Source organism: Canis lupus, chromosome 10 (genome assembly GCF_011100685.1).
Source record: "Canis lupus familiaris isolate Mischka breed German Shepherd chromosome 10, alternate assembly UU_Cfam_GSD_1.0, whole genome shotgun sequence".
In the NCBI taxonomy this organism is placed as follows: Eukaryota; Metazoa; Chordata; class Mammalia; order Carnivora; family Canidae; genus Canis; species Canis lupus.
In genome coordinates, this window is record NC_049231.1 from 42332446 (window position 1) to 42341819 (window position 9374).

A 9374-nucleotide genomic window follows, 5' to 3' on the forward strand; every position below is an offset into this window, starting at 1 on the left:
GCCGCAGGGACGCGGCCCCCGGCCGCAGACGCGCGGAGGCGCACCGGCCCCGGCGTCGCGGGGGCGCGAAGGGGGGTCGCCCCGGGCCCCCTGCCCCTGCCCCTTCCCCTTCCCCTCCCCTCCCCTCCCCCACCTCCGGATGGGTTCTCTACCCCCCCCCCCCGACCCTCATTTCCGGTTTCCTCACACGGTTCTCGTTTCCTATCTTGCAGGCGACGTTTGTGACAGGCGTGTAGGTGCGGCGTCCCCTGAGCATCACCTGGCCGCGGGTCCCGAGGCTCTCCGTGGGAACCGAGCCCAGAACAGCCCCTCTGAGCGCCTGGCACTGCCTTCCTTACCGCGCTCGGGAGGTGAGCCCTGTGGGGGGGGCCCCAAGTGCTAACCCCCGTTTTGTGCCTACAGATCATTAAGGATCGATATAAACAGGCTTCAGCCAGCAACTTCGGAAGCTCGTCGGTAGGTGGGCAGTTTGATCCTGTTAAATAGGGATGAATATATTGTGTGTGCACCACCCATCATTTTTATCACATCGCTCCACAAAAAACTTTGAACGGCTCCCTGTTACCTCGCGGCAGGTTCTTTCTCCAACCTGCGTGCGTCAGAATCACCGGGAGGGATTGTAAAAGCGCCGGTGGCTGACCCCCCACCTCCGGAGTCCAGCAGGTCTGGGAGAGTAGGCCCGAGAGTATGCATTTCTCACAAGCTGTCGGATGATGCAAATATTGCTGTTACAGGGATCACACTTGGAGAACAAGGGCCCTCCTTACAGGATGAAAATCTAAGGCCCTTCACAACTGGGCTTCACAGACACCAGCGTCGTCATCATCTAGCGGTTCTTGCTTAATGTACAGCACCCAATTTAACCTGTCTTGTACCCCCTTGTGTATTAGTATCCACATTTTAAGGATGAGGAAACCAAAGCACTGAAACATAAGGAATGTGCCTAAATTCCTTAAAAGCACAGCCTGGAAGTAGAACAGGGATTATCACTGGGTCAGCCTACTCCAAAAATCCAAGACTCCCATTCATCCGAGTTAATCTTTTACCCAGGAAACGTTTAGCACTCTCCTGCCTCTCAACGGTTCGGTTTCCAAAATTTTCAACTATGAGAATCCCTTGTAAGGGACTTCTGGAATTCTTTGATTAGGAAAATCATAGTAACCAAAGTGTTGGCTGCGAATTTAGTAGTACTTTTAAATGATTTTGTTTTTTTTTTAATGTATTCACAGCAATGGCGTCATCTGTGAGGGTAAATCGTTTACTCAGATTGGCGAGCATGTGAAATTTCAGGCCATGTTACTACGATTAGTATTTTAGTAGTATTTATTTTTTTAAAAGATTGTATTTATTTATTCATGAGAGACACAGAGAAAGAGGCAGAGACATAGGCAGAGGGAGAAGCAGGATCCATGCAGGGAGCCCAATGTGGGACTCAATCCCAGGACCCCAGGATCACGACCTGGGCTGAAGGCAGACGCTTAACTGCTGAGCCACCCAGGTGTCCCAAGTATTTATAATTAATAATAGATAACACATATTAGACCCAGACAATGTGCTAAGTCCTTTATACACATTATTTCATTATTATTCATTAACCCCAAATGATAAGTACTCTTATTTTTCCCACTTTACACATTGAGAAACCAATGTATAAAGAAGATAATTGGAACACCTGGATGGCTCAGTGGTTGAGCATCTGCCTTGGGCTCAGGTCATGATCCTGGGGTCCTGGGATTGAGTCCCACATCGGGCTCCCCACGGGGACCCGGCTTCTCCCTCTGCCTGTGTCTCTCATGAGTAAATAAATAAAAAATAAAAATAAAATAAAGAAGATAATTGACTTGTTTGTGCATAGCTGAACCCAATGCAGAAACTCAGTACCACCCCCCCGCCCCGCCACGTAAGCCAACCTCCCTCCACAGGTTCACTCATGGTTTTGAAGCCCACCTCAGACCACCCCCTTCTTCTTTGCCCAGCCAGATTCTCCATCATCTCAAGCTCAACTCAGAAACCAACTGTTCCTTCTCTTAAAAGCTTTCTCTGAATCGCTCTCTCCTAAACTGCTCTTTTCCATGTCACCATTGTGACGGTTACTTCTCATTTTTAATTCAGGACCTTTCCTTGAAGTGCCTTACCCAGCACACGGCACTGGCTTAGCCATTGCCTGAGATATAAGGAAAATGAAGCCAGCTACTCTCAAAGAGCTTACAATTTGATAATGGGATAAGACAGTCTCATAAATATCTATAGTTAAAAACAGACCATTATAAATTTTAGTTGTATAGGAAGAACATTAAACAGGTCTAGTGGACCTGGGTGACTCAGTTGATTAACTTCCTCTCTGCCACTCCCCATCCCCACACTCATATTCTCTCTCTCACTCTCTCTAAAATAAATAAAATCTTTAAAAATCATTTGGAAAGTATGCCCAATTTGAGGCAAAACTGCACTAGGTTTGAACCTAGTTCTATCAATTGTGCAACCTTCAACATGTTGCTTAAATTCTGAGCCTCCATTTCCTCTTCTGTCTATGAGATGAAGACTAGAGGTTAGAAGAGCCAGGAAGAGGAGGTCTCAGGAGCACAGCCCGGAGTAATAAGACCTGAAGAGAAGAGATACAAACTTTCGGCCTGTAGACTCTTAAAACTCAGCTTCTGATGGGATGCCAGTCAGTGTAGACAAGAGGGTAGAAGATTTGCTTGTGGCTTAGAGCTTTGTTCACACTTGGGAGGAACAGAGGAAAGGATACAAGTTGTTGAGTGGTGTTGACAAAGGAGGGTTTGGTTTTGGACTCTGTGGAAAGTTAACTTTTTAGGCACAAGCAGTGACACCCGCCCAGTTTGTAACTCTGCTTGAGATCTGAGGGTAGGGGCCATTTTCTCAACAGTGCTACGTTAGTGCAGGCTATTATAACAAAATACCGTGGACTAGGAGGCTTAAATAACAGATTTATTTTCTCGCAATTCTGGAGCATAGAAATGCAAGATCAATGTTCCAGTTGATTTGGTTTCCCATGAGAGCTATCTCCCTGCCTTGCAAATGGCCACCTTTTCACTTTTGTCCTCACATGGGTTTTCCTCAGTGCTACTATACAGAGAGGAAAAAACAAACAAAAAACATCTGGTATCGGGGATCCCTGGGTGGCTCAGCGGTTTAGCGCCTGCCTTTGGTCTAGGGCGCGATCCTGGAGTCCCAGGATCGAGTCCCACGTCAGGCTCTCGGCATGGAGCCTGCTTCTCCCTCCTCCTGTGTCTCTGCCTCTCTCTCTGTCTATGATAAATAAATAAATCTTTAAAAAAAAAAAAAAATCTGGTATCTCATCTTATAAGGACAACTACCCTGTTATTTTCTATCAGGGTCCCACCTTTATGACCTTATAAATTTAACCTTAATTATTTATTATTTCCTTAGAGGCCCTATCTCCAAATGCAGGCACACTGGGACTTAGGGTTTCAACACATGGGGGACACAAACATTCAGTCCATAACAAGCCATATGCAATAATAGTATCAGGAAGTAGACTTACATCATAGCCCTTGTCCTTAAGAATCTATTTGAGAACACAACATAAACCCACCCCAAAAGATAGGCAAGATAATAATTTGGAAAATAAATGATAATTTGGTATTTTAGGCTGGAGGGAAAGATAGCTTGCTAAGACAAAGAATGTGAAGTTGAAAAAGTAAAGAAACTGGGCCAGAGAATTCAATTCAGAGAACCCCAGGAGATAAAGCTAGACAGGTTAGGTGGGACCAGAAGACCAAGCTAAGGCATAGGTGATGTGCAGGTTACAGAGAGAAGCCAGATTATCAGTCAAGTCAAAGGAGAAACATCCTAGCCTTGACCTTCAAGAGCTCCCATGGCAGGTTAGATGCTTGTGCGTTCAGCAGGCCATGGGATATAAGTCTGCATCTTCCCAGGGTACAGTGGACCAGTTGGCTATCATCTCACCCAGTCACAAAATCCTGAGGGAAGCTCAGTTATGCAATAAATCATCAGTGACAACCCTCATACACCCCTTTACTTATTTCCTAGTTTTTTCTTTGTTGCAAAAATATTGATGGAAATTTTTAACCTCAGGAGGCAGGGCAAGGAGGGTAGCAAATCTGTGAAACTGGACTGAATGAATATAACTTAAGGGTTCAGAGTCAGTGAGGACTTAGGTCAACTGGAAATAAATGATGGGAATAGTGGTGAGTAGGAAGAATTGAGTCAAACAAAGGAAGCAATGGTGGAATGCATTTAGGAAAAATCTCAGGAAGGGGAAAGCCTAGGTTAGGGGTCAGAGATCTGAGTTTCCCTTCTCTGATGGACAAGGTGTTAAGCAAATGCTTACACTCTCTGCCCCTCAGTTTTCTAACACGTCAGGTTAGGGGGTTGATAGAAATGATTCAAAGATCCCCTTAGGACCTTAGAGACTCTCATTTATATAACCCTGGCCTCAGCTGTTCATACCTCTTAGCCAGAGTGGAAACGGATTGATATGAGCAACAAAAGCTAATGGAACACGAGGATGCCATAGATTTGGCAGCAAAGCTCAGCCCTTTAAAAAGCCATCTTTTGAGCACTGGTAGAGAGGGTAAGAATCTTTTTTGACTGGTGTATCAGTTGAATTAAAAGGAAGTAAGTACTCTGGTGCACAACAGCATGGAAGGCGTGGGATGCTGAAGCAGATCAAATGGCAACAAAAGAAGAAGCTGACTAGAGGCGAGACAGACATCTTACCCTAGCAACCAGGGATGTTGATCCTGTCACTTCTGTGATAAGGGCGTTAGCTTAGCTCAGACCTCCCAAAAAGAGATCCTGACACAAAGATTTGGTGCAGGTACTTTATTTAAGAGATGATTGCAGGAAGCCCAAGTGAAGGAGAAAGAAAAGTGAAACATGGAGATGAGCCACTGAGGAGTGTGTTAATGAGCAGGTTTTCACTCTGGGCAACTGGGCTAGCTTTAGCTAGAAAAAGAAAATGTAGGTTCCTCTTAGTTTATGTGTTCATGGAAAAGTTTTCTGTAAACATATTTAAAAAAAACAGAACAGTATTTTAAGCTCAGAGGAACTTACTCTTTATAGAAAACTTATTTGAAATGTTTTACGAAGGGGATTACTGTCTCTTAACTTATCCCTTTTGTAAATTTGTATTTTGCATACATGGATTGCTTCATTGAGTTCCACTGTGAAAAGTTCTTTACCTGAAAAATCCCTAAGGGTCTCAAAAAGGAAGTCAGAGATAGCCCTAGCTTTAGAAATAAAGATGTGAGGGATCCCTGGGTGGCGCAGCAGTTGGGCGCCTGCCTTTGGCCCAGGGCGCGATCCTGGAGACCCGGGATCGAATCCCACGTCGGGCTCCCGGTGCATGGAGCCTGCTTCTCCCTCTGCCTATGTCTCTGCCCCTCTCTCTCTCTCTCTCTCTGACTATCATTAAAAAAATAAAAAATAATAATAATAACAAAATAAAAATAAAAAAAGAAATAAAGATGTGAGCCATAGGAAGTGGTTCTGAGAAGCTGGATGGGGATGGTGAATAGTTGTCAAGTATGTCTGATTTCAATAGATGTTTGGGTGAATGGAATCAGGTTCTGCCAATGAAAGGCCAAGGTAGGCCTAGACTTTCCTGCTACCTGACTAGATAATAGGCTTTTATTTATACTTAATCACATATTTGTGTCCTAAGTCTGTATAGCAAAATCTCAGGAAGTGACTAGACCAATGGACCTCTCTTATGCTCAGCCATCTAATATGTCACAACTGAAACAGGGTCATGAGTTTGAATATGATGCATCAGATCCTGGCCAATATGCATCAGAACCTCCATTGAAGAGGAGCTCAACTGTAATCAAGTTTATCCCTTTAAAAATGAATGAATTACAAGTCTCCATTGGTGATATGCAAGTTGGCCAGTCCTATTGATTTGCAGTTCTCAGTTGATTATAGTGATTCCACTCTCAAAAATCTTCTAAAATATGCTCTATAATAATAGATTAAGTGGTGATCTACCAATGATAAACAATGAACTAACTGCAAATGCCATATTTATGAATGACGAAAATTTGAGGCCTTTCCTATTTTTTTGAATAATTAATTGTCATCTTTATCTTCTTGTCTGTATATATTCTATATTTAGTGGCCAACTAATTTAGAAAATATCATCAGAACCAGATCAAGAGACTGGCCATGAGTGACATGAATCACCTGGATTTGTCCTAATTCTTGGCTATAGACAGCTCCATGAGGTTAGTTGGGAGTGGAGACCCTGGTGTTGAAGAAAGGAAGTGCTGGACAAAGGTGTATCTGGATCAGCATAAAGTCTTTATAGCTCCTAGAAGTGCAGCTCAGAGTCACAAAAAGGAAAGACCACTTATTATCACAGAATTGCATCTCTTATTGTATTAGAACTTATCATTATTAGCTGCCTTCATGTATTCAGATTTATAATAGTACTTGTGGGGAAGTGCTATACAAAAATGATCTTTAGAATTCACAACTTAGCTTTTCAGTTATATAGAAAGGAGAAAATGCAGAGGAAGTGGGGCGCCAATAGATGGCAAGAGGAATTGAAGAGGGAATGCTCTTGTATACAGCCGCAACATAAGCCAACTTATAAATGTCACCACCCATTTTGAAATTTCCAGGAACTGGGAACAAGATAAACATTCAGAAGAGAGAACTAGGCCTAGGAAAAATTGAAAAGCTGTTTTTCATAACTTAATTCTCTTCACACATCAGACCTTAAGAAGGACGTTCTTTCTGCATAGCCATTTTACTCACAGAGTAGATGAAGAACTAAACTATGTGTTCTCTTTTACAAGAAGTGTTCCTTTGAGCCCTAGTGTTTTGAGGCAGTTCAGGGGCTGCCTGGATCCCCATTGAGGTCTAGGGAGTTACTAATAGAACAACTGAACTTGTTGCCTGCCCTCCCTGCCGTTATGGTTTGTAAATGGAGAATATGAGTAACACTTTATGAAGATAAGATTTCCATGGCTGAGAAAAGTTTGCAAATAACGAGCCAAGGTATACTTAGAACCAAGATTTCTATGATCACATAACAGAGGTATCTGTTAGATAGATTTATGCTGAGTTCAAAACTAAACAGCACTTAAGGCATTTTTAAATCATGGCCATGAACTAAGTGGAAATGATATAGGAGTGGCAATCGGGAAACCAGATTCTGATTCTACCAGACTCTATACTGTCACAGCCCGGTGTCATGAGACCAAGTAGTCACTAACTGGTTCACTAATTATCAAATGCTTCACTTTCATACTGCCTGTTATACATAGATCTGAGAATTCTTGTCTACAAGTGTGAGCATGGGCCTATTTCATGGCCTGTTTTTTGCTAAATAACCTACCTCCTATTTCTCACACAGTACAATGTGGAGAATTAATGAGCTTATCATTTTTGATTTCTCAGGGTCAGATCCAAAAGGATGACTGAAAAAATGAAAACATAGGCAGCCCCGGGGGGCTCAGCAGTTTAGCGCCACCTTCGGCCCAGGGCGTGATCCTGGAGACCCATGTCAGACTCCCTGCATGGAGCCTGCTTCTCTCTCTCTTTCTCTCTCTGTGTCTCTCATGAATAAATAAAATCTTTTTTAAAAAAAATGAAAACAGTAGAATAATAAAATAGAGTTGCCCAACAATAATCTAGGCAACATTGCTCATGTTGACAAATTTCAAGGATGTTTTCCAAAAGCTTATAACAATATAGAAATGAATATTGTCATGCTAATTGGAAATATCACTATAAATAGTTAAGAGATTATAGTTATAGCTGTACAAATGCTAAAAACTATTCAAAGGAAAAATTGGGAGGAAATACATCAAATTTTAGTCCTTTTTGGCTGATGAAACTGAATGATATTTTTTCCTTCCTCTGAGACATGTGGTTCTACAAATTCCCTCTACAAGCATGTCTTATTTTATGAATTAAAAAATATAAGCTTACATTGTAAAAGAAAATGAAATAAAGTGATTGTATTAGTTTCCTAGGGCTACCCTAACAAAGTTTTAAGCTACTCAGTGGCTTAACAGAAATGTATTGTCTCACAATCTAGAAGCCAGAAGTCTGAAATCAAAGTGTTGGTAGACAACACCCCTCTGAAACCTGTAGGAGAGTAAGTCCTTCCCTGCCTCTTCCTGACTTCTGGTAGTTTGCTGGTAATTTATGATGTTCCTTAGCTCATAGCTGCATAGCTCCAGTCACGTGGCATTCTCCTTATCTGTGTTTTCACATGGCCATCTTCTCATAAGGACTCTAGTCGTATTGGATTTAGAGTCCACCGTACTGCAGTATGACTATATTTTATCTAACTATATCTTCAACAACCCTGCTTCCATGTAAGGACACATTCTGAGGTACTGAGGTTTAGGGATTCAGCATGTTTTTCCTTGAGAGGACACAATTCAACCTATAACAGTAACTTAACAATTCTGATGCTTCTTATAGAAGTTGAAGACCATTATTCTTTCTGACCCTAATGTAGTGGTTTTATTTTAGCACATGGATAGTGTAGAAAAGTGGTGGATTTGATAGTTTTTGCTATGACTTCTTCACTTCTCTTGCCATCCCTCTCCTTATCTAACATGTATTTGTTATGCACACAGTGAGTTTGTAGCACTGTGTAAAATCCATCAAAATGTTTAAATCACACAAAACTTTCTTCTAACCATTAGCTACAAGCTGCTTTCATTTACACTGTAATTTTTAGATAGACTGACTTTATAATGAATGACTTCAGTTTGCAGAGCACCATAAAGAATTATCCTTGGGATCCCTGGGTGGCTCAGCAGTTTAGCACCTGCCTTTGGCCCAGGGCATGATCCTGGAGTCTCGAGATCAAGTCCCACATCGGGCTCCCTGCATGGGACCTGCTTCTCCCTCTGCCTGTGTCTCTGCCTCTCTCTCTCTGTGTCTCTCACAAATAAATAAATAAAAATCTTTTTAAAAATTATCCTTACGTTAAACTATAAACAAATTTCTTAAACCTTTTTACAAATACATAACAGATGATAGGTGAAAAAAGACAGATGAAAACGAAAGAGGAAATAGAAGGTCCAAATAGAAATTAATTTCGCCTGTTATAAAGCCAGAAGGAATATTTTTCAGCATAGAGTAATCTCCAGTTTGGTTGGGATATTTGTAAATAAGCTAAATGTTTTTAAATAGTGTCTTACTGGCTTCGAACTCCTCTTTGTGACTTTTTTCCCTACTGTGTTGCTAGAAATAGCTTTTTTTTTTTTTAATTGAAATTTAAGCATGTTTATTTAATTTTTTGAAAGGATACTGTCTTGAAATGCCTGGGTGACTCAGTGGTTGAGCATCTGCCTTTGGCTTAGGTCATGATCCCAGAGTCCTGGGATCAAGTCCCGCATCAG